Source organism: Sminthopsis crassicaudata, chromosome 3 (genome assembly GCF_048593235.1).
Source record: "Sminthopsis crassicaudata isolate SCR6 chromosome 3, ASM4859323v1, whole genome shotgun sequence".
Taxonomy (NCBI): Eukaryota; Metazoa; Chordata; class Mammalia; order Dasyuromorphia; family Dasyuridae; genus Sminthopsis; species Sminthopsis crassicaudata.
Window position 1 is genome coordinate 199,422,186 of NC_133619.1, and position 25,081 is coordinate 199,447,266.

The 25,081-nt window shown below is 33.1% G+C and overlaps 1 protein-coding gene and 1 long non-coding RNA gene across 5 annotated transcripts in view; both read left to right on the plus strand.

Annotated features, from left to right (window-relative positions):
• Window positions 1-25,081, plus strand: part of EPHA3 (EPH receptor A3) — a 573,903-nt gene that overhangs the window by 48,885 nt on the left and 499,937 nt on the right. The gene's annotated exons all lie outside the window — the stretch shown is intronic.
• LOC141560962 (uncharacterized) lies at window positions 7-22,087 on the plus strand. Its single transcript, XR_012487917.1, has 2 exons — window positions 7-615; window positions 6,889-22,087. It is a non-coding gene; the product is annotated as an uncharacterized LOC141560962 (long non-coding RNA).

Here is a 25,081-nt window from a genome sequence, read left to right on the forward strand (position 1 = left end):
GTAAGTTCAGTAAATTTATTCAATACGAAATGTGCTTTTTGTGTTGCTTCTTCAGAAAACTCCTCTGGTAGTTGGTATGTTCTAAAAAGGAAAACTTCTATAAACTCAAGGTAATACAATATTTTAATTGAAATTCTGAATATGGAAATATTCACGATTTCAAGAATGAAAAAACATTGAGACTATGTTTCTATGCAATGGGGCTCCTGTATTGATATTTTGAGTGATTTTTCACCCTTGAAATTTACAATAATTTTTACTGAACGGATTGTATCAGTTCATTATTTTGGCATTGTCATTATAATCTTATCATATTTAAAATTTCTGAGTTCTGATATAAATTTATATTTAACATATTAACTTTTGAAATAATGTAGAATGATGTTTTTCCAAGTACTTAAGCTAAAGACATTTTCTAATAACTTTTAAAAAAGAAATAACATGACATTTTGAAAAAATGCTTCTATTTTGAGAATGACCATTAAAGTATCTTGACTTATAATCTTATGGGGAAATATATATTTCTAAATTATTTTGTTTTAAATAATATATGGTTTTTAGATCTACACAAAATGTTTGATCTTCAAATACAGAACTAAAGAGATTTCTAAAAAGGTAAAAAGAAATCTTGAGAACTATATTTTTGCCATAAAGATATAAAGAATACATGTATAATTTGTCCTAAAAATTAGAGGAGGAAAGGAAATTATATCATAAAAAAGGGTAAAGAGGTGGTGGTACTACATCTCATGAAGAGGCAGTTATTAGAGGCTATTATATCTGAGAGAAAGAAAGGAGGGAGATGAACATAGTGTGTATCAATAGACATCCGATTTATGGTGAACCTTCTTCCATTTCATTGAAAAGTGAGAGGGAAGTAGTAAGCTAAGGGGAAGGGAAAACAGAAATTGTGAGGAAAAGGGATAAAATAGGGGGAGGAACTTTAAGGTGGGGGAGGGAAACTAAAAAGGAAGGGCTGTGAAAAGCAAGTGGTGTTCACAAGTTTAATACTGTGTAAGGGGGCAAGAGGGAAGGAAAGGAGAAAAGCATAAGCAGAGGTTAACAAGATGGCAAGCAATATAGAATTAGTCATTCTAACTATAAATGTGAATAGGGTAAACTCCCTCATAAAGAGGAAGCAGTTATCAAAAAGTCAGAATCCTATTATATGTTATTTACAGGAATCACACTTGAAAAAGGGTGATACATTAAAAGAGATAAGGAAGGGCATTATATCCTTCTAAAGGGTAGCATCAATAATGAAGCAGTATCAATATTAAACATATACGCATCCAGTGGTGCAGCATCTAAATTCTTAAAAGAGAAATTAAGAGAACTACAAAAAGAAAGACAGCAAAACTATAATAGTGGGAAATCTCAACCTTGAATTCTCAGAATTAGATAAATCAAATGACAACACAAATAAGAAAGAAGTCAAAGAGGTAAATAGAATACTAGAAAAGTATGATATGGTATATCTTTGGTGAAAGCTAAATGGAGATAGAAAGGAGTACACTTTCTTCTCAGCAGTTCATGGACCCTATACAAAAATTGATCATATACTAGGGCATAAAACCCTCAAAATCAAATGCAGTAAGGCAAAAATAGTAAATGCATCCTTTTCAGACCACAATGCAATCAAAATTACATTCAATAAAAAGCCAGGGGAAAATAGACCAAAAATAACTGGAAACTATTTAATCTTATACTAAAGATTGGGTAAAACAGCAAATCATAGACATAATTAATAACTTCACCTAAGAAAATGACAATAATGAGACATCATACCAAAATGTGTTGGATATAGCTAAAGCAGTAATAAGGGGAAGTTTTATATCTCTAGAGGCCTACTTGCATAAAAATAGAGAAAGAGGGGGCCAATGAATTTGGCTTACAACTAAAATTGCTAGAAAAGGAACTAATTAAAAACCCCCAGACAAACACAAAATTTGAAATTCAAAAAAATAAAAGGTGAGATTAATAAAATTGAAAGTAAAAAACTATTGAATTAATTAATAAAACTAAGAGTTGATTCTATGAAAAAAAAAAAAAACAATAAAATAGACAAACCCTTAGTAAACCTGATTAAAAAAAGGAAAGAGAAAAAACAAATTGTTAATCTTGAAAATGAAAATGGAGAACTAGCCATTAATGAAGAGGAAATTAGAACAATAGTTAGGAGCTACTTTGCTCAACTTTATGCCGATAAACTCGATAACTTAAGTAAAAGGAAAGAATACCTTCAAAAATATAGCTTGCCCAGATTAACAGAGGAAGAAGTAAGTAGTCTAAATAGTCCCATTTCAGAAAAATAAATAGAACAAGCAATTAACCAACTTCCTAAGAAAAAGTCCCCAGGACCAGATGGATTTACATGTGAATTCTACCAAACATTTAAAGAACAACTAACTCCAATGCTATATAAACTATTTGAAAAAGTAGGGATTGAAGGAGTCCTACCAAATTCCTTTTATGAAACAGACATGGTACTGATACCTAAACCAAGTAGATTGAAAATTGAGAAAGAAAACTATAGACCAATCTCCTTAATGAATATTGATGCTAAGATCTTAAATAAGATATTAGCAAAAAGACTTCAGAAAATTATCCCCAGGATAATACATTATGATCAAGTAGGGTTTATGCCAGGAATGCAAGGCTGGTTTAATATTAGGAAAATTATTAGTATAATTGACTATATTAATAATCAAATTAATAAAAACCATATGATCATCTCAATAGATGCAGAAAAAGAATTTGATAAAATCCAACATCCATTCCTACTAAAAGTGCTTGAGAGTGTAGGAATAAATTGACTATTCCTTAAAATAATAAGGAGCATATATTTAAAACCGTCAGTAAACATCAAATGTAATGGCAATAAACTGGAACCTTTCCCTGTAAGATCAGGAGTGAAAAAGGTTGCCCACTATCACCATTACTATTCAATATAGTAGTAGTAACGCTAGCCTCAGCAATAAGAGCCGAGAAAGAGATTCAAGCAATTAGAGTAGGAAATGAGTAAATCAAACTATCACTCTTTGCAGATAACATGATGGTATACTTAAGAGGACTCCAAAGACTCTGCTAAAAAGCTATTTAACAAAGTTGCAGGATACAAAATAAATCCATGTAAATCCTCAGAATTTTTATACATTACCAACACAATCCAACAGTAAGAGATACAAAGAGAAACTCCATTCAAAATAACTGTCGATAGTATAAAATATTTGGGAATATATCTACCAAAGGAAAGTCAGGAACTATATGAGCAAAATTACAAAACACTTGCCACAAAAATAAAGTCAGATTTAAATAATTGGAAAGATATTGAGTGCTGTTGGATAGGCTGAGCGAATATAATTAAGGCAACAATACTCCCTAAACTAATCTATTTATTTAGTGCTATATCAGTCAGACATCCAAGAAACTATTTTAATGACCTAGAAAAAATAACAACAGAATTCATTCTCGACACAAGGTCGAGAATTTCAAGGGAAGTAATGAAAAAAAAAATTAAATGAAGGTGGTCTAGCTGTACCTGATCTAGAACTATATTATAAAGCAACAGTCACCAAAACCATTTGGTATTGGTAAGAAATAGACTAGTTGATCAGTGGAATAGGTTATGTTCACAGGGCAAAATAGTGAATAAAAATAGCAATCTAGTGTTTGACCAACTAAAGATTCCCAACTTTTGTGATAAGAATTCATTATTTGACAAAAATTGCTGGGAAAACTGGAAATTAGTATGGCAGAAACTAGGCATGGACCCACATTTAACACCAAATACTAAGATAAGATCAAAATGGGTCCAAGATTTAGGCATAAAGAATGAGATCACAAATAAATTTGAGGAACATAGCATAGTTTACCTCTCAGACTTGTGGAGGAGGAAGGAATTTGTGACCAAAGGAAAACTAGAGATCATTATTGATCACAAAATAGAAAAATTTGATTACATCAAACTAAAAAGGTTTTGCACAAACCAAACTAATGCAAACAAGATTAGAGGGGAAGTAACAAATTGGGAAAGAATTTTTACAGTTAAAGGTTTTGATAAAGGTCTCATCTCCAAAATATACAGAGAATTGACTTTAATTTATAAGAAATCAAGCCATTCTCCAATTGACAAATGGTCAGAGGATATGAACAAACAATTTTCAGATGATGAAATTAAAACTATTTCCACTCATATGGAAAGAGTTTTCCGAATCACTATTGATCAGAGAAATGCAAATTAAGATAACTTTGAGATACCACTGCACACCTGAAAGATTGGCTAAGATGACAGGAACAAATAACGATGAATGTTGGAGGGGCTGTGGGAAACCTGGGACACTGATGCATTGTTGATGGAGTTGTGAAAAAATCCAAGCATTCTGGAGAGCAATCTGGAATTATGCCCAAAAAGTTATCAAAAAGTGCATACCCTTTGACCCAGCAGTGTTAATACTGGGCTTATATCCCAAAGAAATACTAAAGAAGGAAAAGGGCCCTTTATGTGCCAAAATGTTTGTGGCAGCCCTTTTTGTAGTGGCTAGAAACTGGAAAATTAATGGATATCCATCAATTGGAGAGTGGTTGGGTAAATTATGGTATATGGATGTTATGGAATAATATTGTTCTGTAAGAAATGACCAACAGGAGGAATACAGAGAGGCTTGGAGAGACTTACATCAACTGATGCTGAGTGAAACGAGCAGAACTAGGAGAGCATTATAAACTTCAACAATGATACTGTATGACTTCAACAACAATACTGTATGAGGATGTATTCTGATGGAAGTGGAAATCTTCAACATAAAGAAGATCCAACTCACTTCCAGTTGATCAATGATGGACAGAAATAGCTATACCCAGAGAAAGAACACTGGGAAGCGAATGTAAATTGTTATCACTACTGTCTATCTACCCAGGTTACTTATACCTTTGGAAGCTAATAATTAATGTGCAACAAGAAAATGGTATTTACACACATATATTGTATCTAGGTTATATTGTAACACATGTAAAATGTATGGGATTACCTGTCATCGGGAGGAGGGAGTGGAGGGAGGGAGGGGATAATTTGGAAAAATGAATAAAAATAAAAAGATTTAATAATTTAAGAAAAATATATAAAAAATGGAACGATAAAGAGTTAGATATGGCTGAAAAAAAAAACAAAAAAAAAAAAACAATGATACTGTATGAGGATGTATTCTGATGGAAGTGCTTATCTTCAACATAGTGAAGAGCTAATCCAATTCTAATTGATCAAAAATGGACAGAATCAGCTACACCTAGAAAAGGAACTCTGGGAAATGAGTGCAAACTGTGAGCATTTTTTTTGTTTGTTTTTCTTCCCAGATTATGTTTACCTTCCAAATACAATTCTTCCTTTGCAACAGCAACAACAACAAAATTCGGTTCTGCACATATATATTGTACCAAGCATATACTATAAGTTATTAATATGTATGGGAATTCCTGCCATCTAGGAGAGGCGGTGGAGGGAAGGAGGGTAAAAATTCGGAAATGAAGGGAGCCCAAGGGATAATGTTGTAAAAAAATTATATATGCATATGTACTGTCAAAAATGTTATAATTATAAAATTAATAAAAACAAGTATAAAAAAATAATATCTGCCCTTCAAGTCTAGAGCAGTTGAAACTAGAGCATTTTATTTTTGGGGGGGTACACTTGTGGGTTCTGACTTCAATTCTTAAGCTTCTTTAAAAAGTTCAATATGCTTTAACAAACAGAGAAATTAACAAAGTGTGTGGCCTTTTAGGATTCTTGTTGTTTTATAGTAAAACATTTGATTGTGCCCTTTTTTTTCCTGTATCCTTCCCCACGAAAGGGAAGGAGGGAAAGAGTGAGAGCGTATACATTTATAAGCTACAAGTTTATGTAAATTGTAGAATGAAAGCTGAAAAAAAATTTTCCTTTCATTCATTTACAATTAAAGCTTGGGGAAAAGGTAGAGCTCCATTATGATATATGAATGTGGCTATATACTATAACTATACATATACACATGTACACATACATAGATATGAATGTATGGATATATATATATATGTATAAATGTATATATGTATGTGTGTATATATTTATAGAGAAGGGCGAAACAAAGAGTGAGGAAGAGAAAGAGAGAGAGAGAGAAAGAGAGAGAACAGATTTTTATGTGTCTTTTCCTTTTATGATTTTTTTCCCCAAATAAACTAGTGTCCTCCACTTAATAGTAGCATTCTTTCTTTTGCACATTTGATCTTACAGATATCAGTATTTATGTTAGTACCAGCTTCTTTTTTTTTTCTAAAAATGATGTTTTATATTAAGGAATATCTCATGTATCTGTCATTTCTGCATCTGTTTTTCTTCCTAGTACACCTTGATACTGACAAAATGCCAAGTCTCCTATTTTATCCTGCAGAATATCACAGAATATGTGTTTCATTTATTGGTCTAGTACACAGGGCAGCCAAATGTTTAGTTTCTGCTTAGGTATAAAAGATTTAAATCATTAGGATGAAAGTAAAATACGATATGTGAAGTCAGAACTCTGTTTTGTATAAGGAAACAAATTTTTAAAAATTAGGGTCCTCATAATCAATTTTAACTTTACAAGAATATAGACTAGGAGACTGATAGAAGAAAATACAGTGATTGTTAATATAATTAAACACAATCATCAAGTTATACAAACTTATTCACTTATTAGATAGTTTACTGGAGTTCACAAAATTAAGTGCCTTGACTATGGTCACACATTAAATGTCAGAGAATAGATTTAAATTGAAATCTTCCCAATTTCAACTTCATTACATTCTCCATTGAGTTATGTTGCCTCTCTGTTTAAGAATTTATATCAAAATTAAAGTCTCCATTTCATTTTTCAGATTTGATTGTCAGAAGAATATGGATTTGTGGGTTGGACATGGCCAGAAGAGATAACTGCATCTAAATTTTAATAGGATTAAAGAGGAAAAGGGAAAAGTTTGTCATTCTCCTTTAGCTGAAAACATTTGATATAGGAGATATAGGAGACTCTCAAAGGTAAACACCGGAGAACACTGAATGGTGCTATAGAAAGGAGTATACTTTCTTCTCAGCAGTTCATGGAACCTATACAAAAATTGACCATGTATTAGGACACAAATATCTCAAAATTAAATGCAGGAATGCAGAAATAGTAAATGCCTTCTTTTCAGATCACAATGCAATAAAAACTATATTCAATAAGAAGTTAGAGGTAAATAGACCAAAAATTAATTGGAAACTGAATAATCTCATCTTAAAGAATGACTGGGTGAAACAGCAAATTATAGAAACAATTAATAATTACACCCAAGAAAATGACAATGATAAGACATCATACCAAAATTTGTGGAATGCAGCTAAAGTGGTAATAAGGGGAAATTTTATATCTTTAGAGGCTTATTTATATAAAATGGAGAAAGAAAAGATTAATGAATTGGTCTTGCAACTTAAAAAGCTAGAAAAAGACCAAATTAAAAACCCCCAAACAAAAACTAAACTTGAAATACTAAAATTAAAAGGAGAAACCAATAATATTGAAAGTTTAAAAAAAAAGTCAATTAATGCATAAAACCAAGAGTTGGTTTTATGAAAAAGCCAATAGAATAGATAAACCTTTGGTAATTCTGATCAGAAAAAGGAAAGAGGTAAATCAAATTGTTAGTCTTCAAATTAAAAGGGGGATATTTCCACCAGTGAAGAGGAAATTAGAGAACTAATGAGTTACTTTGCCCAAATTTGTGCCAATAAATTTAATAACTTAAGTGAAATGGATGAATACCTCCAAAAATATAGGCTTCCTAGATTTACAGAGGAGGAGACAAATTGCTTAAATAGCCCCATTTCAGAAAAAAGAAATAGAACAAACTATTAATCAACTGCTCAGGAAAAAATCCCCAGGACCAGATGCATTTACATGTGAATTCTACCAAACATTTAAAGAACAATTAGCCCCAATGTTATATAAACTATTTGAAAAAATAGGGATGAAGGACTCTTATCAAACACAGACATAGTGCTAATACCTAAACCAGGTAGATTGAAAACTGAGAAAGAAAACTATAGACCAATTTCTTTAATGAATATTGATGCTAAAATCTTAAATAAGATATTAGCAAAAAGACTTCAGAAAATCATCCCCAGGATAATACACTATGATCAAGTAGGATTTATACCAGGAATTCAGGGCTGGTTTAATATTAGGAAAACTATTAGTACTTCCGGCCAAGATGGCGGCGTGGAGGCAACAGCTGCATGAGTTCCATGTTTTCTCTCAGGACTTACTTCATGACAAGCCTCGGAGTTAATGCTTGACCAGAAAAGAAACCCACAAATAATCACCAACAGAAGACATCCTTGAAATTCTCCAGAGAAGATCAGTGTTTGCTCGGGGGAGGGTGGAACAGACTGTGCTCAGGCTGAGGGCAGGCAAGCCAGAGTAAGAAAGGCAGCTCACAGAGCTCAGACCTGAGGGGGGAGGGGTACGATCTTTGCCGTTTCTGCAAAAAGACTTTTACCCCAGTGTGGATATTCTGTCTTGTCAGCAAGCCAGGAACAGCAGAGAGGGTGTAAACACTGGAGGTGAAGATTAAACCCCTGGAAAGCTAGCATCTCTCAAAACCCAGCAACCCCCAACCCCCACCTGGAGTGACTCCTAGTTCTCAGAGCCTCAGAGTGCAGACAGCACAGCCATCGCTGTCTTGTTAGTGGGTCTCTGCTGCCCTACCCCCAGTCTGTAGAGGAAGCCTACCAACATCATCCAGCCCCATTCCCCCCAAAAACAGACCAGTTGTTTCTCTTGTCAATTCGTTTAATTCCATTTCACTCCTGACAAAATGAACAAAAAATTCAAAAGGGCTCTAGCCATTGACAGCTTTTGTATGGAGAGTGAGCAGACTTCAAAAACTTAGGAGACTTAAAACAGACTGTCCCCAGAGGAATCCCATAAGGGGGATATGATCTGCTCCTCAATACAAAAGAATCTCATAGAGGAAATCAAAAAGGCTCTCACAAGAGAGCTAGAAGAGAAATGGGAAAAGGAAAGGGAAGCTTGGAAAGGCAGCCTGGAGAAGTTATCCAGAGTGGATAAAGAGATCAAATCATTGAGAAACAAAATTAGTGAATTGGAAAAGGTAAACAACTCCAAGGAAAACATGATTAGTGAGCTGGGAAAGGTAAACAACTCCAAGGAAAACAGGATTAGTGAGCTGGATAAAGAAATCAGCCCTGTAAAAAATAAAATGGATAAAATGGGAAAAAATTCCATAGAAGATAAAAACACAATTGGACAATTACATAAAGATATAAAAAAAGTGAGTGAAGAAAATACATCATTGAAAATTAGACTCAAAAAAGTAGAAATGAGTGACTCAAGGAGAAACCAAAAAGTAGTCAAGCAAAACCAGAGAAATGAAACAATTGAAAAGAATGTCAAGTACCTTATTAGAAAAACAATAGACATGGAAAACAGATCCAGAAGAAACAATTTGAGAATAATGGGACTCCCTGAAAAATGTGAGGAAAAAAGAGCATGGACACCATTTTCGAGGAAATTACAAAGAGAACTGCCCAGACGTTTTGGAAACAGAGGGTAAAATAGACATTGAAAAAAATTCATCAATCACCTACTGAAAGGGACCCTAAAATCAGAACGCTAAGAAATATAGTGGCCAAGTTCAAGAACCATCAGACAAAGAAAAAATATTGGAAGCTGCTAGAAAAAAGCAATTCAGATATGGAGGATCCAAAATAAGGATAACCTAGGATCTAGCAGCATCCACATTAAAAGAATGAAGGGCTTGTAACATGATTCCAAAAGGCTAAGGAACTTAATATGCAGCCAAGAATAATTTACCCAGCAAAAATGAGCATTGTTTTCTAGGGAAGAAGATGGACATTTAATGAAATAAATGAATTCCATTTATTCTTGATGAAAAAATCAAAACTACATAAAATGTTTGATCTTCAAATACAGAACTCAAGAGATTTCTAAAAAGGTAGGAAGAAATCTTGAGAACTATACTTCTGCCATAAAAATATGTAAAGAACATATGTATAATTTGTCCTAGAAACTAGAGGTGGAAAGGAAATTATATCATAAAGTGGTGGTACTACATCTCATGAAGAGTCAGAGGTTACCTATTATATCTGAGAGAAAGAAAGGAGGGAGATGAACATAGTGTGTATCAATAGACATATTCGATTTATGGTGAAACTTCTTCCACTTGATGGAGAAGTGAGAGGGAAGGAGTAAGCTAAGGGGAAGGGAATACAGACATTGTGAGGAAAGGGGGTAAAATAAGGGGAGGAACTTTAAAGTGGGGGAGGGTTACTAAAAAGGGAGGGCTGTGAAAAGCAAGTGGTGTTCTCAAGTTTAATACTGAGTAGGGGGGTAAGAGGGAAGGAAAGGGGAAAAGCATAAGTAGGGGTTACTAGGATGGCAAGCAATATAGAATTAGTAATTCTAACCATAAATGTGAATGGGATAAACTCCCTCATAAAGAAGAAGCAGTTAGCATACTGGATTAAAAGTCAAGAAACACACCTAAAACAGGGTGATACATTCAAACTAAAAGTAAAAGGGTGGAGCAGAATCTACTATGCTTCAGGCAAAGCCAAAAAAGCAGAGGTAGCCATCCTCATCTCAGATCAAGCAAAAACAAAAATTGATCTAATTAAAAGAGATAAGGAAGGGGATTATATCCTTCTAAAGGATGGCATCAATAATGAAGCAGTATCAATATTAAACATATATGCACCAAATGGTGCAGCATCTAACTTCTTAAAAGAGAAATTAAGAGAGCTGCAAGAAGAAATAGACAGCAAAACTATAATAGTGGGAGATCTCAACCTTGCATTCTCAGAATTAGATAAATCAAACCACAAAATAAATAAGAAAGAAGTCAAAGAGGTAAATAGAATACTAGAAAAGTATGATATGATAGATATTTGGCGAAAGCTAAATGGAGACAGAAAGGAGTATACTTTCCTCTCAGAAGTTCATGGAACGTATACTAAAATTGATCATATACTAGGGCATAAAAACCTCAAAATCAAATGCAGTAAGGCAGAAATAGTAAATTTCCTTTTCAGACCACAATGCAATCAAAATTATATTTAATAAAAAGCCAGGGGAAAATAGACCAAAAAATAACTGGAAACTATTTAATCTTATACTAAAGAATGATTGAGTAAAACAGCAAATCATAGACATAATTAATAACTTCACCCAAGAAAATGACAATAATGAGACATCATACCAAAATGTGTGGGATACACCCAAAGCAGTAATAAGGGGAAGTTTTATATCTCTACAGGCCTACTTGCATAAAATAAAGAAAGAGAGGGCCAACGAATTGAGCTTACAACTAAAATTGCTAGAAAAGGAGCAAATTAAAAACGCCCAGACAAACACAAAACTTGAAATTCAAAAAATAAGAGGTGGGACAAAAAACTATTGAATTAATTAATAAAACTAAGAGTTGGTTCTATGAAAAACCAACAAAATAGACAAACCCTTAGTAAACCTGAATAAAAAAAGGAAAGAGAAAAAGCAAATTGTTAGTCTTGAAAATGAAAAGGGAGAACTAGCCATTAATGAAGAGGAAATTAGAACGATAGTTAGGAGATACTTTGGTCAACTTTATGCCAATCAATTCGATAACTTAAATGAAATGGAAGAATACCTTCAAAAATACAGCTTGCCCAGATTAACAGAGGAAGAAGTAAGTAGTCTAAATAGTCCCATTTCAGAAAAGAAATAGAACAAGCTATTAACCAACTTCCTAAGAAAAAGACCCCAGGAATCTATCTACCAAAGAAAAGTCAGGAATTATATGAGAAAAATTACAAAACACTTGCCACAAAAATAAAGTCAGATTTAAAGAATTGGAAAGACATTCAGTGCTCTTGGATAGGCCGAGCAAATATAATAAAGATGACAATACTCCCCAAACAAATCTATTTATTTAGTGCTATACCAATCAGACTCCCAAGTAACTATTTCAAAGACCTAGAAAAAATAACAACAAAATTCATATGGAAGAATAAAAGGTTGAGAATTGCAAGGGAACTAATGAAAAAAAACTCAGAGGAAGGTGGTCTAAGTGTACCTGATCTAAAGCTATATCATATAGCAGCAGTCACCAAAACCATTTGGTATTGGCTAAGAAATAGACCAGTAGATCAGTGGAACAGATTAGGTACAAAGGACAAAAAAGGGTACATCTATAGCAATCTAATCTTTGACAAACCTAAAGATACCAACATTAGGGATAAAAATTCATTATTTGGAAAAAACTGTTGGGAAAACTGAAAATTAGTATGGCAGAAATTAGATATGGATCCACACTTAACGCCATATACCAAGATAAGATAAAAATGGGTCCATGATTTAGGCATAAAGAGTGAGATAATAAATAGATTAGAGAAACAGAAAATAGTCTACCTCTCAGACCTGTGAAGGAGGAAGGAATTTATGACCAGAGGAGAACTAGAGATCATTATTGATCACAAAATAGAAGATTTTGATTACATCAAACTAAAAAGTTTCTGTACAAACAATACTAATGCAAACAAGATAAGAAGGGAAGTAACAAATTGGGAAAATATTTTTAAAAGCAAAGGTTCTGACAAAGGTCTCATTTCCAAAATATATAGAGAACTGACCTAATTTATAAGAAACCAAACGATTCTCCAATTTATAAATGGTCAAAGGATAAGAACAGACAATTCTCAGATGAAGAAATTGAAACCATATCCGCTCACATGAAAGAGTGTTCCAAATCACTACTGATCACAGAAATGCAAATTAAGACAACTCTGAGATACCACTACACACCTGTCAGATTGGCTAAGATGACAGGAACAAATAATGATGAATGTTGGAGGGGATGTGGGAAAACTGGGACACTAACATATTGCTGGTGGAGTTGTGAAAGAATCCAACCATTCTGGAGAACAATTTGGAACTATGCCCAAAAAGTTATCAAACTGTGCATACCCTTTGACCCAGCAGTGCTACTACCGGGCTTATATCCCAAAGAAATACTAAAGAGTGGAAAGAGACCTATATGTGCCAAAATGTTTGTGGCAGCTCTTTTTGTAGTAGCTAGAAAGTGGAAGATGAATGGATGTCCATCAGTTGGAGAATGGTTGGGTAAATTATGGTATATGAAGGTTATGGAATATTATTGCTCTGTAAGAAATGACCAGCAGGAGGAATACAGAGAGGCCTGGAGAGACTTACATCAACTGATGCTGACTGAAACGAGCAGAACCAGACGATCACTATACACTTCAACAACAATACTGTATGAGGATGTATTCTGATGGAAGTGGAAATCTTCAACATAAAGAAGAGCCAAGTTACTTCCAGTTGATCAATGATGGACAGAGGTAGCTACACCCAGAGAAGAAACACTGGGAAGTGAATATAAATTGTTAGCACTAATATCTGTCTGCCCAGGTTACATGTACCTTCGGAATCTAATGCTTATTGTGCAATAAGAAAATGGTATTTACACACATGTATTGTATCTAGGTCATATTGTAACACATGTAAAATGTATGGGATAGCCTGTCATCGGGGAGAGGGAGTAGAGGAAGGGGGGTAATTTGGAAAAAATGAATACAAGGGATAATATTATTAAAAATATATAATAAAATTATAAAAAAAGAAAGAAAAAGTCCCCAGGACCAGATGGATTTACATGTGAATTCTACCAAACATTTAAAGAACAACTAATTCCAATGCTATATAAAATATTTGAAAAAATACGGATTGAAAGAGTCCTACCAAATTCCTTTTATGACACAGACATTGTACTGATACCTCAACCAGGTAGATTGAAAACTGATAAAGAAAACTATAGACCAATCTCATTAATTAATATTGATGCTAAAATCTTAAATAAGATATTAGCAAAAAGACTTCATTGAATCATCCCCAGGATAATACACTATGACCAAGTGGAATTTATACCAGGAATGCAGGGCTGGTTTAATATTAGGAAAACTATTAGTATTATTGACCATATTAATAATCAAATTAATAAAAACCATATGTTCATCTCAATAGATGTAGAAAAAGCATTTGACAAAATCTAACATCCATTCCTACTAAAAACTCTTGAGAGTATAGCAATAAATGGACTATTCCTTAGAATAATCAGGAGCATATATTTAAGACCATCAGTAAGCATAATATGCAATAGAAATATACTGCAACATTTCCCAGTAAGATCAGGAGTGAAACAAGTTTGCCCACTATCACTATTCAATTACTATTCAATATAGTACTAGAAACGCTAGCCTCGGCAATAAGAGCCGAGAAAGAGATTCAAGGAATTAGAGTAGGAAATGAGGAAATCAAACTATCACTCTTTGCAGGTAACATGATGGTATACTTAGAGAACTCCAAAGACTCTGATAAAAAGCTATTAGAAATAATTCAGAATTTTAGCAAAGTGGCTGGATACAAAATAAATCCATATAAATCCTCAGCATTTTTATATATCACCAACAAAATGAAACAGCAAGAGATACAAAGAGAAATTCCATTCCAAACAAATGTTGAGAGTATAAAGTATTTGGGAATTCATCTAGCAAAGAATAGTCAGGAATTATATGAGAAAAAATACAAAACACTTGCCACAAACATAATGTCAGATTTACATAATTGGAAAGACATTCAGTGCTCTTGGATAGGCTGAGCGAATATAATCAAGATGACAATACTCCCCAAACAAATCTATTTATTTAGTGCTATACCAATCAGATTGCCAAGAAACTATTTTAATGACCTAGAAAAAATAACAACAAAATTTATATGGAAGAATAAAAGGTCGAGAATTGCAAGGGAACTAATGAAAGAAAAACTCAGAGGAAGGTGGTCTAAGTGTACCTGATCTAAAGCTATATCATATAGCAGCAGTCACCAAAACCATTTGATATTGGCTAAGAAATAGACCGGTAGATCAGTGATACAGATTAGATACAAAGGACAAAAAAGGGTACATCTAGAGCAATCTAATCTTTGACAAACCCAAAGATACCAACATTAGGGATAAAAATTCATTATTTGGAAAAAACTGTTGGGAAAACTGGAAATTAGTATGGCAGTAATTAGATATGGATCCATACTTAACACCATATACCAAGATAAGATCAAAATGGTTCCATGACTTAGGCATAAAGAATGAGATAATAAATAGATTAAAGGAACATAGGATAGTCTACCTCTCAGTCCTGTGGAGGAGGAAGGAATTTATGACCAGAGGAGAACTAGAGATCATTATAGATCACAAAATAGAAGATTTTGATTACATCAAACTAAAAAGTTTCTGTACAAACAATACTAATGCAAACAAGATTAGAAGGGAAGTAACAAATTGGGAAATAGTTTTAAAAGTGAAGGTTCTGACAAAGGTCACATTTCCAAAATATATAGAGAACTGACCCTAATTTATAAGAAATCAAGCCATTCTCCAATTGATAAATGGTCAAAGGATATGAACAGATAATTCTCAGATGATGAAATTGAAACTATTTCCACTCATATGAAAGAGTGTTCCAAATCACTACTGATCACAGAAATGCAAATTAAGACAACTCTGAGATACCACTACACACCTGTCATATTGGCTAAGATGACAGGAACAAATGATGATGAATGTTGGAGGGGATGTGGGAAAACTGGGACACTGATACATTGCTGGTGGAGTTGTGAAAGAATCCAACCATTCTGGAGAGCAATTTGGAACTATGCCCAAAAAGTTATCAAACTGTGCATACCCTTTGACCCAGCATTGCTGCTATTGGGATTATATCCCAAAGAAATACTAAAGAGCGGAAAGGGACTTGTATGTGCCAAAATGTTTGTGGCAGCTCTTTTTGTTGTAGCTAGAAACTGGAAGTTGAATGGATGCCCAACAGTTGGAGAATGGTTGGGTAAATTATGGTATATGAAGGTTATGGAATATTATTGCTCTGTAAGAAATGACCAGCAGGAGGAATACAGAGAGGCTTGGAGAGACATACATCAACTGATGCTGAGTGAAATGAGCGGAACCAGAAGATCGCTGTACACTTCAATGCTGTATGAAGAGGTATTCTGATGGAAGTGGATATCTTCAATATAAAGAAGATCCAACTCACTTCCAGGTGATTAATGATGGACAGAAACTACTACCCCTAGAGAAGAAACACTGGGAAGTGAATGTAAATTATTAGCACTATTTTTATATTTTATATTAAAAAAAATTGCTCATGCATATGTACTGTGTAAAAAAAAAATTCTAAAAAAAATAAAATAGCCCCGCTAAGGGGAAACCCTCTTAGTGTAAAATAAAATTACCATTTTGCCACAGGAAGAAAAAAAAAATAAAAATAAAAATACTTATTAAAAACACAAATTGTTCCTCTTTTAAAAAATAAATATTGAATGACCATCTCATTTAATTACTAATGCAAACAATCATCGGGCCTTTCATTGAATAATGCATTGCAGATTGAATATCAGTTTTCTGTGGTTCTAAGAAATGCAATTTTCCTTTACTATTTCACGGATTTCACTTAGAATGGAATACTGCATGTGTTCCAGTTCCCAAGTTTTCAATTTAACTTTGGAGCTTGAAAACAGCATCATTTCTTGTAAAGGTCCTGTTTTCTCTTCAATTATAATCCTTCTCTGGGAGGAGGTTTCTTTTCTGTATGGTCTTTTCCTCTATAACTTTTCTTGGGAAGCTTCTGGAGCCTCCAGCCAGAGCACAGGTAGAATCTCAAATCCTCTTCTTCCTGAATCCTGGCTCTCAATTTCCTCCAACGCTTGTCCTACCCCAATTCAGACTGCTTGTCTAGGCCCCATGTTGTCTTCTTTTATCCTCCCAGAGAATGGGCCCGTGAGAACTCAGGGGCCTGTGGGAAATACTTCAGACAATGAACTTTCTCCTCTTAAAGGTGCAAACTCCTTTAAACATGTAAACTCCTCCCCCAGAAGTCCAAAGGTGCAAATTCCTTTCAAAGGCTTGAAGCAAAGGTGTGAATTCTGAGCTAGAGAATTATTTAGACAACCCGAGTTATCACCTTGTAATCTAACAATTTCCCTCATGGGAAAGAGCTTTATTTCTTTCATTCTGTCAGCATAAATGCAGACCATTTTATCAAAATTTATGAATTTATAAAAAGAAGAGATCACCAAAAGGTTTTTTTCCCATTTCCTTCTCATGCTGAAGAGAAAATCATTAGCTTTTAGGTTTTTGAAATTCTTTCATACTGCTGAATTTATTTCAAATATAAAAGGCTAACTAAGAGATTTGATTTGTAAAAATAAGGGAAACTTGTTTATAATACACTTTCAAATGTTTCCCAGATCCCCTGTGAAATCTTTTTTCATGATCAGTGCATGCTGACAAAGTTTTAAAAGTAATGCATTTTACAACCTACAAACCACAGAAAGGTTAACTGATCCAGTTTATGCCCCAAAGCCTTGCTATGATCCTTAATTTTTCCTGCTAACAATGCTCTACTTATTCACATTTTTTTTTATTATGTGATTTTTAAAAAGCTTTGGTGAAAAGTAATTTTTCTCAAATTTATCTAACAAGACTAAAATCAATGACCCTCATTACACAAACAAGTGCAGAAAATGATGTGGATTATGGATACTGGTTAGTGTATATAGCATGTCAGGTTGTAAAAATCAATTGTTTCCCTTTAATACTGTAGTTAGGGATAGAGTATAAAGTGGTTTGAATAAATTGCTACTGAATATTGTGAACCCAGCAAAAAATGTCTGATCCAGTGTGACAATAACTTTCAGTTATTGTTTCCCTAATAAATACTGGCTGATGAAGATTTGTGTTTCAAATTGGATTTATGGTCTATCAAGTTCTTTCTAATTCACAGCAAATATAGCTAATTTTTTTTTCATTTTTATTTTTTTATTTATAATTTTTGACAGTATATATGCATGAGTAATTTTTTTATAATATTATCCCTTGGATTCATTTTTCCAAATTACCCCTCCCTCCCTCTACTCCCTCCCCTTGATGACAGGCAATCCCATATATTTTACATATGATACAATATAACCGAGATACAATATATGTGTGTAAATACCATTTTCTTGTTGCACATTAAGTTTTAGATTCCGAAGGTATAAGTAATCCGGGTAGATGGACAGTAGTGATAACAATTTACATTCACTTCCCAGTGTTCCTTCTCTGGGTGTAGTTGTTTTTGTCCATCATTGATCAACTGGAAATGAGTTGGATCTTCTTTATGTTGAAGATATCCACTTCCATTTCAGTACATAAATCAGCATCAGTTCTTGTAAGTCTCTCCAAGCCTCTCTGTATTCCTCCTGCTGGTCATTTCTTACAGAGCAATAATGTTCCATAACATTCATATACCATAATTTACCCAACCATTCTCCAATTGATGGACATCCATTCATCTTCCAGTTTCTAGCCACTACGAAAAGGGCTGCCACAAACATTTTGGCACATACAAGTCCCTTTCCGCTTTTTAGTATTTCTTTGGGATATAATCCCAATAGCAGCAATGCTGGGTCAAAGGGTATGCACAGTTTGATAACTTTTTGGGCATAGTTCCAAATTGCTCTCCAGAATGGTTGGATTCTTTCACAACTCCACCAGCAATGTATCAGTGTCCCAGTTTTCCCACATCCCCTCCAACATTCATCATCATTTGTTCCTGTCATCTTAGCCAATATGACAGGTGTGTAGTGATATCTCAGAGTTGTCTTAATTTGCATTTCTCTGATCAGTAGTGATTTGGAACACTCTTTCATATGAGTGGAAATAGTTTCAATTTCATCATCTGAGAATTATCTGTTCATATCCTTTGACCATTTATCAATTGGAGAATGGCTTGATTTCTTATAAATTAGGGTCAGTTCTCTATATATTTTGGAAATGTGACCTTTGTCAGAACCTTCACTTTTAAAACTATTTCCCAATTTGTTACTTCCCTTCTAATCTTGTTTGCATTAGTATTGTTTGTACAGAAACTTTTTAGTTTGATGTAATCAAAATCTTCTATTTTGTGATCTATAATGATCTCTAGTTCTCCTCTGGTCATAAATTCCTTCCTCCTCCACAGGACTGAGAGGTAGACTATTTTCTTTTTCTCTAATCTATTTATTATCTCATTCTTTATGCCTAAATCATGGACCCATTTTGATCTTATCTTGCTATATGATGTTAAGTGTGTATCCATATCTAATTTCTGCCATACTAATTTCCAGGTTTCCCAACAGTTTTTTCCAAATAATGAATTTGTATCCCTAATGTTAGTATCTTTGGGTTTGTCAAAGATTAGATTGCTATAGATGTACCCTTTTTTGTCTTTTGTATCTAATCTGTTCCACTGATCAACTGGTCTATTTATTAGCCAATACCAAATGGTTTTGGTGACTGCTGCTATGTAATATAGCTTTAGATTAGGTACACTTAGACCACCTTTCTCTGACTTTTTTTTTCATTAGTTCCCTTGCAATTCTCGACCTTTTATTCTTCCATATAAATTTTGTTGTTATTTTTTTCTAGGTCATTAAAATAGTTTCTTGGGAGTCTGATTGGAATAGCATTAAATAAATAGATTAGTTTGGGGAGTATTGTCATCTTTATTATATTTGCTCGGCCTATCCAAGAGCACTGAATGTCTTTCCAATTATGTAAATCTGACTTTATGTTTGTGGCAAGTGTTTTGTATTTTTTCTCATATAATTCCTGACTATTCTTTGCTAGATGGATTCCCAAATACTTTATACTCTCAACATTTGTTTGGAATGGAATTTCTCTTTGTATCTCTTGCTGTTGCATTTTGTTGGTGATATATAAAAATGCTGAGGATTTATGTGGATTTATTTTGTATCCTGCCACTTTGCTAAAATTCTGAATTATTTCTAATAGCTTTTTAGCAGAGTCTTTAGGGTTCTCTAAGTATACCATCATGTCATCTGCAAAGAGTGATAATTTGATTTCCTCATTTCCTACTCTAATTCCTTGAATCTCTTTCTCGGCTCTTATTGCCAAGGCTAGCGTTTCTAGTACTATATTGAATAGTAATGGTGATAGTGGGCAACCTTGTTTCACTCCTCATCTTACTGGGAAACGTTGCAGTTTATTTCTATTGCATATTATGTTTACTGACGGTCTTAAATATATGCTCCTGATTATTCTAAGGAATAGTCCATTTATTCCTATACTCTCATGGCTTAAAATGTTTTAAAGCTAATATATTTAAAGTTGTGTTTTAAATACTATTTGAGAAATATTTTATTAAATCAGAGGTTAACTTATTATTTCACAATTGTCTAGATTTAAATGACTTTCTTCATTACCACATGGTCAACAACTGCAGTTTTTCATTGACATCCCTCCACAAAGGATAACTAAGAATAGAAACCTTGAAATTGTCAGCTGTGAGACTGTAACTATTGATTTGTTCCATTACTATGTCTTAGAAGTTGAGATACATTTAGTCACAAAGCTTTATTTATCTACTCTAAAATCTTGAATTGAAATCTACAAATGGCCCTAAAATTAAGTAATGTGTAATATCATCTAGTTTTGGAAGGTAAAAAAGACAGTCTCATAGTTAAAAACAAAACATAAAACATTGACAACAAATTAACCAGTTGCAAAGGGGAAAAATAATCAGATGTTCATTTCGAAAAAAATATAAATCAAAGTTATATTTTGACTCAAAATTATATATTAGTATTGAGAAATTAATAATTGAGATATAAAGAGAATTTATATAAAAGTAATTGCATAAAAATGATAGAGTTGGTCACAAAATAATAATTCTTAAAAAGACTGAATTTGATTAGAAATTAGTCAAATTCTTTTAAATTATCATGGAACAATAAGACAAATAAAATTATGAAATAAGAAAGTTGAGAGATTTACCTTGATTCATTTGGAAAATATAAAACAAAACAAATTCCCTAAAACTATGTGTGTGTGTGTGTGTGTTTGTGTGTGTGTCTGTGTGTATTCATTTCAAATAAAATTGAAAAGAGGAAGAAAGTAGAAGAGGCATCAAATTTAATTCAATTCAAGAAAAATGCATTAAATGTCTACTATATCCATGATGTAGGGCTAGGTACTAGGAAATGCTGTCAAAACTCTCAAGAACTTTGCATTCTTGTGCTAGATATACAGATAATTATAACTTTTTGAGAGAGAGAAAAAGGGAAAAGGAAAACAGCATTTCTTTGAGATAACATATATTATATATGAAAGAAACAAAAGCATTATATATAAAGTGAAAAGATCCTTTTATATGGAGGGAAAGATGTAAAAGTTTATTCATCATATTTTGTATTTGCGGCATATGAATATTTTGGGAACCATAGAAAAATACTGGAACATATAAAGATGAAGTTATAACAATATAAGTTTCCTTATATGTTGTGACTGAAGTTGTTCTCTTCTCCTGAAAGCTTTCAATTTTCCACATAGCTAATAGTGTTTTCTCTGTCCTCAGATTTTAAATATTTTGTACCTCTCATTTGCCAGCATCACATTAAGTTGTTCTATTTCCCGTTTAGATTGTAAGCTCTGTAAAGCCAGGGACTGTATTTTTGTCTTTTTTCTATCACCAGTTCTTAATACAGTCCCTGGCACATAATTATCACTCAATAAATTTTTAAGTGTGTGCTAATTATGCCCTTTAAATATTGCAGAATTATAAAACCTCCAGGACAGTGATTTTTTCTTTTTTGATTTTATATCTATAAAGTCCAAATCTGTCTGGTTAAGGCAATTGATAAATGTTTGTTGAATTAAATTAAATTGATTTTAAAAGGATTTTGATTAAAATTAAATCTTTATTAAGCACCTAAGAGGTAATTAGCCACTTCAGGAAAATAGAAAAGCAAAAGAAAACAAATTTTAAAATACTGCATGAGTTGCACTGTCAACATTCATGATTACTGACTAAAAATAATTATTTCCCTACAGCTTAAGTAATAGAAACATGCAATAAAGTAAATGTAGCATTTATAGAGGATTTTTGAAAAGTAATGAAGGAATTTAATAGTTCCTGTGACATAGCATTGAAAGTTCCATTTAGAAAACAACTTTGCAGACATTTAAAAATGAAAAAAAAAAAACTATGTCCAGAAATGAGACATAGAAGTAACGACTCAAAAGACATAAAACCTGGCTGTTTTTGTATCATGTCTGCTTCCTTTTCCCAAAATAACATTTTTGAGAGTAATAACTTTTCTCTTTGACTTTTTATACATGCTGCTCTTACATATAATAGATATTTAATAAAGGATTAATTAATTGAATTACCCAATTAAGCAACTGATATAACATGCAACACAAATATGACTCTAAAATTCTAACTTTCAGTTAATTGTTAACAGTTCTTGCTGTAATCCCAATATGTCACTTTCAGTAAATCTATTAGTCATCTTACTTAGACTTGAATGGAAAGTATTACCAATAAACTTCTTGAGCCCAGAAGCAAGAACTATTTTCACTGGCTCCAGGATTAATATTAAATGTGAAGTGATTTGGGAACAATTAGTGAAAAAGAGGCAATCCATTGGCATCATAAGGTATCATAAACATATGAGATTGTTCAAGATTTAAGTGTATGTTGAATGTACACCATTGTTAGAGAGAATTTGATCACAAAATTACTTAGAAAGTTGCTTCTAGAGCCTTGGTGTTAAGTTCAAATAGAAATAGGAGCCACTAATTTCTATATAAGTATCCCTGTAGGCTCTTATTGACTTAGTTTTAAAATGTAATATTGTCTGTGCTTTATTGCATTTTTTATTTTGATAAATATTCCCCAAATATATTTTAATCTAATTAGAAGGTACTCTGAAATGTTGTGGGCTACTTGTGGTCATCTTTGACATCACTGCTCAAGTTGACATAAACTTCACCTCCCCTTCCTTTTTATTTTTTTAATTTTTTTTAATTTTAATTTTATTTTATAATTATAACTTTTTTTTGACAGTACATATGCATGGGTAATTTTTTACAACATTATCCCTTGCACTTACTTCTATTCAGATTTTTTCCCTTCCTCCCCCAACCCCCTCCCCCAGATGGCAGGCAGTCTTATACATGTTAAATATATTACAGTATATTCTAGATACAATATATGTGTGTAGAACCGAAATAATTGGATTCAGAAGGTAAAAATAACAGTTTACACTTATTTACCAGTGTTCCTTTTCTGGATGTAGCTGATTGTGTCCATCATTAAACAATTGGAATTGGATTAGATCTTCTCTATGTTGAAGATATCCACTTCCATCAGCATACATACTCATACAGTATCATTGTTGAAGTGTATAATGATCTTCTGGTTCTGCTTGTTTCACTTAGCATCAGTTGATGTAAGTCTCTCCAAGCCTCTCTGTATTTCTTCTGTTGGTCATTTCTTACAAAACAATAATATTCCATAACATTCATATACCATAATTTACCCAACCAATCTCCAATTGATGGACATCCATTCATCTTCCAGCTTCTAGACACTATGAAAAGGGCTGGCACAAACATTTTGGCACATACAGGTCCCTTTCCCTTCTTTAGTAGTTCCTTGGGATATAAGCCCAGTAGTAGTATGGCTGGGTCAAAGGGTATGCACATTTTGATAACTTTTTGGGCATAATTCCAGATTGCTCTCCAGAATGGTTGGATTCTTTCACAACTCCACCAACAATGCATCAGTGTCCCAGTTTTCCCACAGCCCCTCCAACATTCATCGTTATTTGTTCCTGTCATCTTAGCCAATCTGACAGGTGTGTAATGATATCTCAGAGTTGTCTTAATTTGCATTTCTCTGATCAATAGTGATTTGGAACACTCTTTCATATGAGTGGGAATAGTTTCAATTTCATCATCTGAAAATTGTCTGTTCATATCCTTTGACCATTTATCAATTGGAGAATGGCTTGATTTCTTAAAAATTAAAGTCAATTCTCTGTATATTTTGGAGATGAGGCCTTTATCAGAAGCTTTAACTGTAAAAATGTTTTCCCAATTTGTTACTTCCCCTCTCATCTTGTTTGCGTTAGTTTTGTTTGTGCAGAAACTTTTTAATTTGGTTTAATCAAAATTTTCTATTTTGTGATCAATAATGGTCTCTAGTTCTCCCTTGGACACAAACTCCTTCCTCCTCCACAAGTCTGAGAGGTAAACCATCCCATGTTCCTCTAATTTATTTATTATCTCATTCATTATGCCTAAATCTTGGACCCATTTTGATCTAATCTTAGTATGTGGTGTTAAATGTGGGTCCATACCTAGTTTCTGCCATACTAATTTCCAGTTTTCCCAGCAGTTTTTGTCAAATAATGAATTCTTATCCCAAAATTTGGGATCTTAGGGTTTGTCAAACACTAGATGCCCTGTGAACCTAACCTATGCCACTGATAAACTAGTCTATTTCTTAGCCAAAACCAAATGGTTGTGGTGACTGTTGCTTTATAATATAGTTCTAGATCAGGTACAGCTAGACCACCTTCACTTAATTTTTTTTTTTCATTACTTCCCTTGAGATTCTCGAACTTTTGTTGTTCCATATGAATTCTGTTGTTATTTTTTTCTAGGTTATTTAAATAGTTTCTTGGAAGTCTGATTGGTATAGCACTAAAGAAATAGATTAGTTTAGGGAGTATTGTCATCTTAATTGTATTCGCTCGGCCTATCCAAGAACACTGAATGTCTCTTCAATTATTTAAATCTGACTTTATTTTTGTGGCAAGTGTTTTGTAATTTTGCTCATATAATTCCTGACTATTGTTTGGTAGATATATTCCCAAATATTTTATACTATCGAACGTTATTTTGAATGGAATTTCTCTTTGTATCTCTTGATGTTGGATTGTGTTGGTAATATATAAAAATGCTGAGGATTTTTGTGGATTTATTTTGTATCCTGCAACTTTGCTAAAATTCTGAATTATTTCTATTAGCTTTTTAGCAGTCTTTAGGGTTCTCTAAGTATACCATCATGTCATCTGTGAAAAGGGATAATTTGATTTCCTCA